Source organism: Camponotus floridanus, unplaced genomic scaffold, assembly GCF_003227725.1.
Source record: "Camponotus floridanus strain SB8 unplaced genomic scaffold, Cflo_v7.5 scaffold329, whole genome shotgun sequence".
Lineage (NCBI taxonomy): Eukaryota > Metazoa > Arthropoda > Insecta > Hymenoptera > Formicidae > Camponotus > Camponotus floridanus.
In genome coordinates, this window is record NW_020229469.1 from 31880 (window position 1) to 38179 (window position 6300).

A 6300-nucleotide genomic window follows, 5' to 3' on the forward strand; every position below is an offset into this window, starting at 1 on the left:
AGTCAGTAAGGTAGGAATTTTCTATATTATCATTTATCATTGGTCGGTAAAGTAGGAAGTGACTTTACCATCCCATTTAGAAAAAGGGTTGAAGTCTTGCAGGCGCTTTGAAAGTATAAGAGGTTGCTATTCTGCAGGCGCTGCGTATATGGTCTAAGTGATGAAATGAAGGTCGTATTGGGAAACAATTGCGTCGCATTCATGTTTGATGAGCTTCGATACGAACTCGACGGAGTAGAGATTGATCGCAACACAGAAATGTTGGAATAACATCGACGCTCAAAAATTATGTCTCTCTAACGCACCAGAAAAATATAAACTTGAAGAATGCATCGTGGGATTTGACGTACAACGGTGACAAAAATTATTTCAACTTTTGCGTGCTCAACATGTTGCTGGGATTTTGCGAAGATTATAAACGCGTTGTGATTAACGCTCGTCACGAATTGATTTTGGTACGTTCGCGCAACGATAATAATTGTCTATTCGGACATCCGTCGTCGGAAGCTGAGATTGAATTACTCAAGATACAGTGGCGTATGCCTCATGTAATATTGAACGAGATTAATAAATTATCAATGTTGCGAATGTTGGAAAGCGGACGATACTTGAACATGAGTTTCCGATCTTGGGATTTATACGAATTTCCTCTGCTACATAGCACGATTAAACATTCGTGGACCGTGAAAGCCGCCTCCCAGCTAGAGAAACCGCGATACGTGATCTTTGCACTGCAAACTGGTAAAAAGAATTCGTTGTCGCAAGATGTTACATTGTTCGATAACTGCAAATTGACCAACGTTAAACTCTATTTAAACTCGGAATTTTATCCATACGATGATTTAAATTTAGATTTTGAAAAAAATAGATTTGCCGTCCTATTCGACATGTACTCTCGTTTTCGCAAATCTTATTACGGATGTGATAATAGTGCCGCGCTATTAACCATTCCAAAATTTCTACATTGCGGTCCTCTAGCGATCATTGATTACTCGCGACAAAACGAGTCTGTCAAAACTGCTACCGTGGACGTGAGAATAGAGTTTGAGTGCAGGGAAAATATACCGGCGAATACTACCGCCTATTGTCTCATCTTGCATGATCGGGTTGTCGAATATAATCCATAGACTAATGTAGTCCGCAAAATTACATAGGTCAGCAAATATCCCCTCCATTGCACATGAAGAAAAATATAAAAGATTGAGATGTTTGACGATCGACATCAGTCTGCGATCGGATCTTATCATCATGGCTGCGTCAACGTTTGTGGATCTGCAAGGATTTATCGTTGGGAAAAATTTTATCGTGAAGGAAGCTGCGGTTTTGAGAAAAGGATCCGTACTTTCTCATTACATTTTTACATGTCCAGTACCATGGCACACGCTCACAAAATCTGAAAGATGTCAGGTTTTATGGCTGATTAAAAACCACCATGGATTATCGTGGAATGATGGACACGTTTCATATTGGAATTCGAAACGTTTAATCACGACGGCGGTGATGGGTGCAACGGAGGAGGATGATGCGTCACCTCTCGTGTACGTTAAAGGCCACGAAAAACGGCAATGAATGGCCGATATACTGAATACGATGATGCGAGAAACAATGTCATTATCGAAACTTTGGATGCAGACTATGAGGATGCAGCTTCTTTAAATAAGTTAGATGTTAAGAATACTATGCGTTGTGAAAATCATGTAAAAAATTGCGCTTTACAAAATGTATTTAAGATTTATAATTGGTGGTTGAAACATCATGATGATGATTCTTCGAATCCATATTTATAATAAATTGATGTTGCGATATATTTTTATCGTCTTTCTTATTCCCTCCTTTCTTTCCTCATCCCTATCTATGTACGTGCGCAGTATCGTGTTTCTGTACGTGACACACCTGCCACATATATTATATTTCGATACTACATTGTGATACATTGTAATACATTTAAATAATTGTTTGATAATTGAATATAATTTTACGTTTGATTTCCGTTCAACGGACATTGGGTCTGTTCGTTTTAACTGCACTGTTGCACTAGTGCAATAAGTTAGAAAGAGACAAACATACTTTCTTTCACTCTAACTAATTGCACTAGTGCAGCAGTGCAGCTGAAACGAACAGATCCATTAATTTTCGTTCAATGATTGTTCAATTACCATTCATTTCCGTTCAAACGGCGTTCGACGGTCGTTTATTTCCGTTCGTTTCCGTTCGACAGTTGTTCATTTCCGTTCGACGGTCATTTATTTCCGTTCGATGACCGTTCAATTACTGTTCGTTTCCGTTCGATGACTGTTCAATTACCGTTCGTTTTCGTTCGATGACCGTTCAATTACCGTTCGTTTCCGTTCGAAGAGCGTTCAATTACCGTTCATTTCCGTTTGACGACCGTTCGAAGAGCGTTTGATAGCCGTTCAACGTGGGTTCGATGATCATTCATTTTCGTTTGATCGGTTGATGCATTACATTATATCGTGCTAATTTGCATGAGAAGATGCATACTTTTGTCTTACGACGTGTTTTTAGCAAAGCGATAATGATACGTCCCTATTCTAAAGTTTCGTACCGAGAAGTTTGTTTGCTCGCAAAGTCGCGATATTAATATTATACTATACCGCGCTGAGTTGCATGGGACCGGGTGTACTTTTGTCTTACGACGCGTTTTTGGCATGGTGATAATGCGGCATCTCTACTATAAAATCCCGTGCCGGGAGCTCGTTGCCTCATCATAAAGTTCTAACTGGTGCGCGAGTTAAGAAGAGAAGTAAAAAACAAAAAAAAAACGATGGAGTACATTTTCGAGAATTGTGCAGGATGGAAGCAGGCCTTTTCGGACCTGCTATGCGTCCTGCTAGTGAAGCTGGCGTTCCATTGGAATGTAAGTATTGATTTTGCGAATAATTTATAAAAAATTTGTATATCTATAATACTTATATTTTTATATTTTTTCTAGTCTCAGGATGAAGTTGAAATACCGGGATTTGTCAACATTAGATGCCGGCAGTGAGTGCGGGCGGAGCGGCGGTGGAGGAGACAGTACCTCTCCTTCATGTGGGGTGACGCCCCGGAGAGTCCCCCGGACGAAGAGGACATCTTCGATCTGCGGCGGCTCTTCGGAAAAGAGCCCTACTAGAGGAGGAGATTTGGGTGCCCGGGGAGATTCGGGCACCCAATGGCATGTGTAATGGGGAACACAGATGTATTTTTTTTTATAAATCTTATTATAACTACACTTGTATTAATCCAATATCTTTTTTTCTGTTATAGGAGCGGCCCCCTCACCCGGCTCCCTCCTGACCCCCAACCCCCGCACCCCCCGCACCCCCCAATATTATTATATTTAAAATTATATTTTATATTTTATTTTAAAATCTTATTATTACTAATCATAATTTTAAGTACATCGTAATTTTAAGTACATCGTAATTTTAAGTACACACACACGCACAAATATGTATAAAACACATACACATTTTAAAATAAATTTATATTTTATATTTTAATTTAAAAAAATCTAATTATTTATGCGCCTCTCCTCGCGTTCCCATCCCTGTGTTTCTCTATCGCGCTAGTTATCGCGATATCGTTCTCTCCCGCACGCGTTAATCATAAGTCTCGTGCTAGTTGTAAGTCTATGTCTTTCTCTCGCGCTTAGAATTAGTAACCTCTATCATACTCGTTAGTTGTAAGTCTTGCGATATTATCGTTCTCTCTTATACATGTCGTTTTCGCGCTATCGTTCTCTCTCGCACGCGCTAGTTGTAAGTCTTCGCGCTATTATCGTTCTCTCTCGCACGTGTTGTCTTCGCGGTATTATCGTTCTCTCTCGCACGCGCTAATTGCAAGTCTCGCGGTATTATCGTTCTCTCTCGCACGCGTTGTCTTAAAATATTATAGTTCTCTTTCTTTCGCTTAGAATATACTCGTTGCTCACTTACCTTTGTGACGGTCGTATTTCCGGACGTTTTTCTTAGCGCGGATAGATCGCCGGTGCTGGGTTTCGTTAAATGAAATACGCGGTGTGTATGGTATAATTGCGTTTATTGAATGAGTGTACAGTGTTAGAGTGCGTAAATGGGTGGACGAGTGTGTGAGCGTGTGCGTGATTATAAAAGCTCGGATATAAATTGCGTGGTTCGCGTAATTAGACCGAATATTAATGCTGATTAATTTCGGCCTCGTTTTCGCACGCCGGCGGGTGTTTACGATCGCGCGAGACGGCGCGCGTTTTTGCGGCGCTTTTTCTGCGGGGAATCCCGAGATTCCGAGAATGCTTCGGTTCTCGGAATCGACGATGATTTTCGCCGTATTATTTACTTCGCGATTTAAAATCCGCGTATAAATCGCCTATGCGCTTTAACTTGGCGGCGTTTATACGTCTGTTTCTAGATGCACTCGCGTGTTTGCATATGATGCATGCGATGATGTTCGGCGCGTATGATCCTGGTTTTTAGTTCGCGAAGGATGGATTGCGCGATGCAGCTGGATCGGTAACTCCCGATCCGGGGATGGCTCAAGCTCCACCTTCCGTGAGGGTTGCAGCTGCGGATCAGGCGGATTGCACTTTTGGCGTCAGAATCGAGAACACTCGTTCGGAGACGGAGCACGCTCCACCTCTGTCTTCGGCTCTTTCTGTGCGTTTGATAGGATTTCTCGAGGATTGCTTTTGGAAGCGTACTGCTTCAAGCGGATCGGAAAAATGTGATTAGAGTCAAAAATGTGGCCCTTTTTATACGGGCTAATTGCCCGCGTCGGCGCGTGACGGTATAACCCCTTCCGAACGGGTTTTCGGAAAACGGTACGGTCGGGCCCGTTCGGAGGGATTCGGGTAGGAGCCGAACGCGGGCTTTCGCCGGTCGACGGTTCGGGCCACATCGACTCTGTTCGGCGATGTTCAGCCGAATTTCGGTTTTCGGCAATCTTAAAAAGGTGGGCGCACCGCGCTCCTGCCTCTGCCCGGCGGGTGTTCTGCCAGGCGGCAGCTTCCGGCGGATGTTATGCCGGGAATCGTAACGATGCACCGGAATGCATCGTTACATCACCCCCCTTCTGAAATTAATGCCCGAATTGGGGGCATTCGATCGGTCGGCTCATCGGGCATGTCGATTCATCGCGCGGCTGCTCGGCGGCTTTTCGTTCCCTGCACATTATTATTGCGGTAGTCGGCGGCAGTAACGGACTCTTCCGTTCCTCGTGAACCGGATAATACATCGTCCGGTGGCGATTCGCGCTTTGTATCTCCGCGATACGTAGACCGCGAAGTGTGGAATTTCCTCGACGATTCCGGGCTCTACCTCGACGGGAATCGGTGGCGGTGTTTGCGGCCCCATCGGTCGTAGCAGAGTGGGCCGTTCCGCTGCTGCTTCCGGTTTTACTGGCCGGGGTGGCCTCTCATACGGGCGTTGCGCCCTTGCATTCGGTGGTGATGGCGGAGGTGCCAAGAATGCCTCCTGCTTACGGCGGTTCGTGTGGTCGGACCGCTGGATGACGGTCCCGACCTTCGGTGGCCGCGCTGGCGTTGGTGTTGGCGCGGCGATGGGTGGCGGTGCTGGCTCCGTCACCTGGACCGGGTCGATGGTACCTGCCTCGTATTCACGAAGCAGGGCCTCGATGTCGTCTAAAATTCGGTTTCCAGTCTCCATCTCGTGCGACGGTTGATTCGAAAGTGGTGTTCGTACCGCTTCTACCTCAGGCTCGAGATCGATGTCATCCTCGGGGGAAATAAAACTGTTATTGTGTTTGTTGATATGAGCGGCCTTCAGGTCTTGTATATGAACATGTTTTATCCATTTCCCCCGCTTGCTTCGGAGATCCATTATAACGGGTGATACTATTCGACGGATCTCGTATGGCCCGCTGAATCTGGGCGCCAGTTTGGCGTTGAACGCTGCGCTTTTCTTTGAAAGAGGGTGGTCGCGCTTCCACACCCAATCTCCGATACTTGGTTTCCATGATCGACGACGGAGATCGTAGTGATGCTTTTGCCGCTGGAATGCTTGTGCGAGCTGTATCTTTACCAGCTCGTATGCCTCCGTGAGCTTTCTATGGAGGTTATCCGGGGCGTCGTGCTCCGTGGTTGGCCGGTCGCTGTCTTCTCGTCCTCGTAGCTCGCGCCCGTGATTGAGGAAGGCGGGCGTGTATCCGGTGGCGTCATGGAAAGCCGTGTTGAAGGCGAATTGGAACGCCGGGATGTGCTCGTCCCAGGCTCGGTGATCCTTTTCCACGTATTGCGTGACCATGGTCTTAATGGTCCGGTTGGTCCTTTCTACCGGGTTACAATGCGGAGCATAAGCTGGAGCG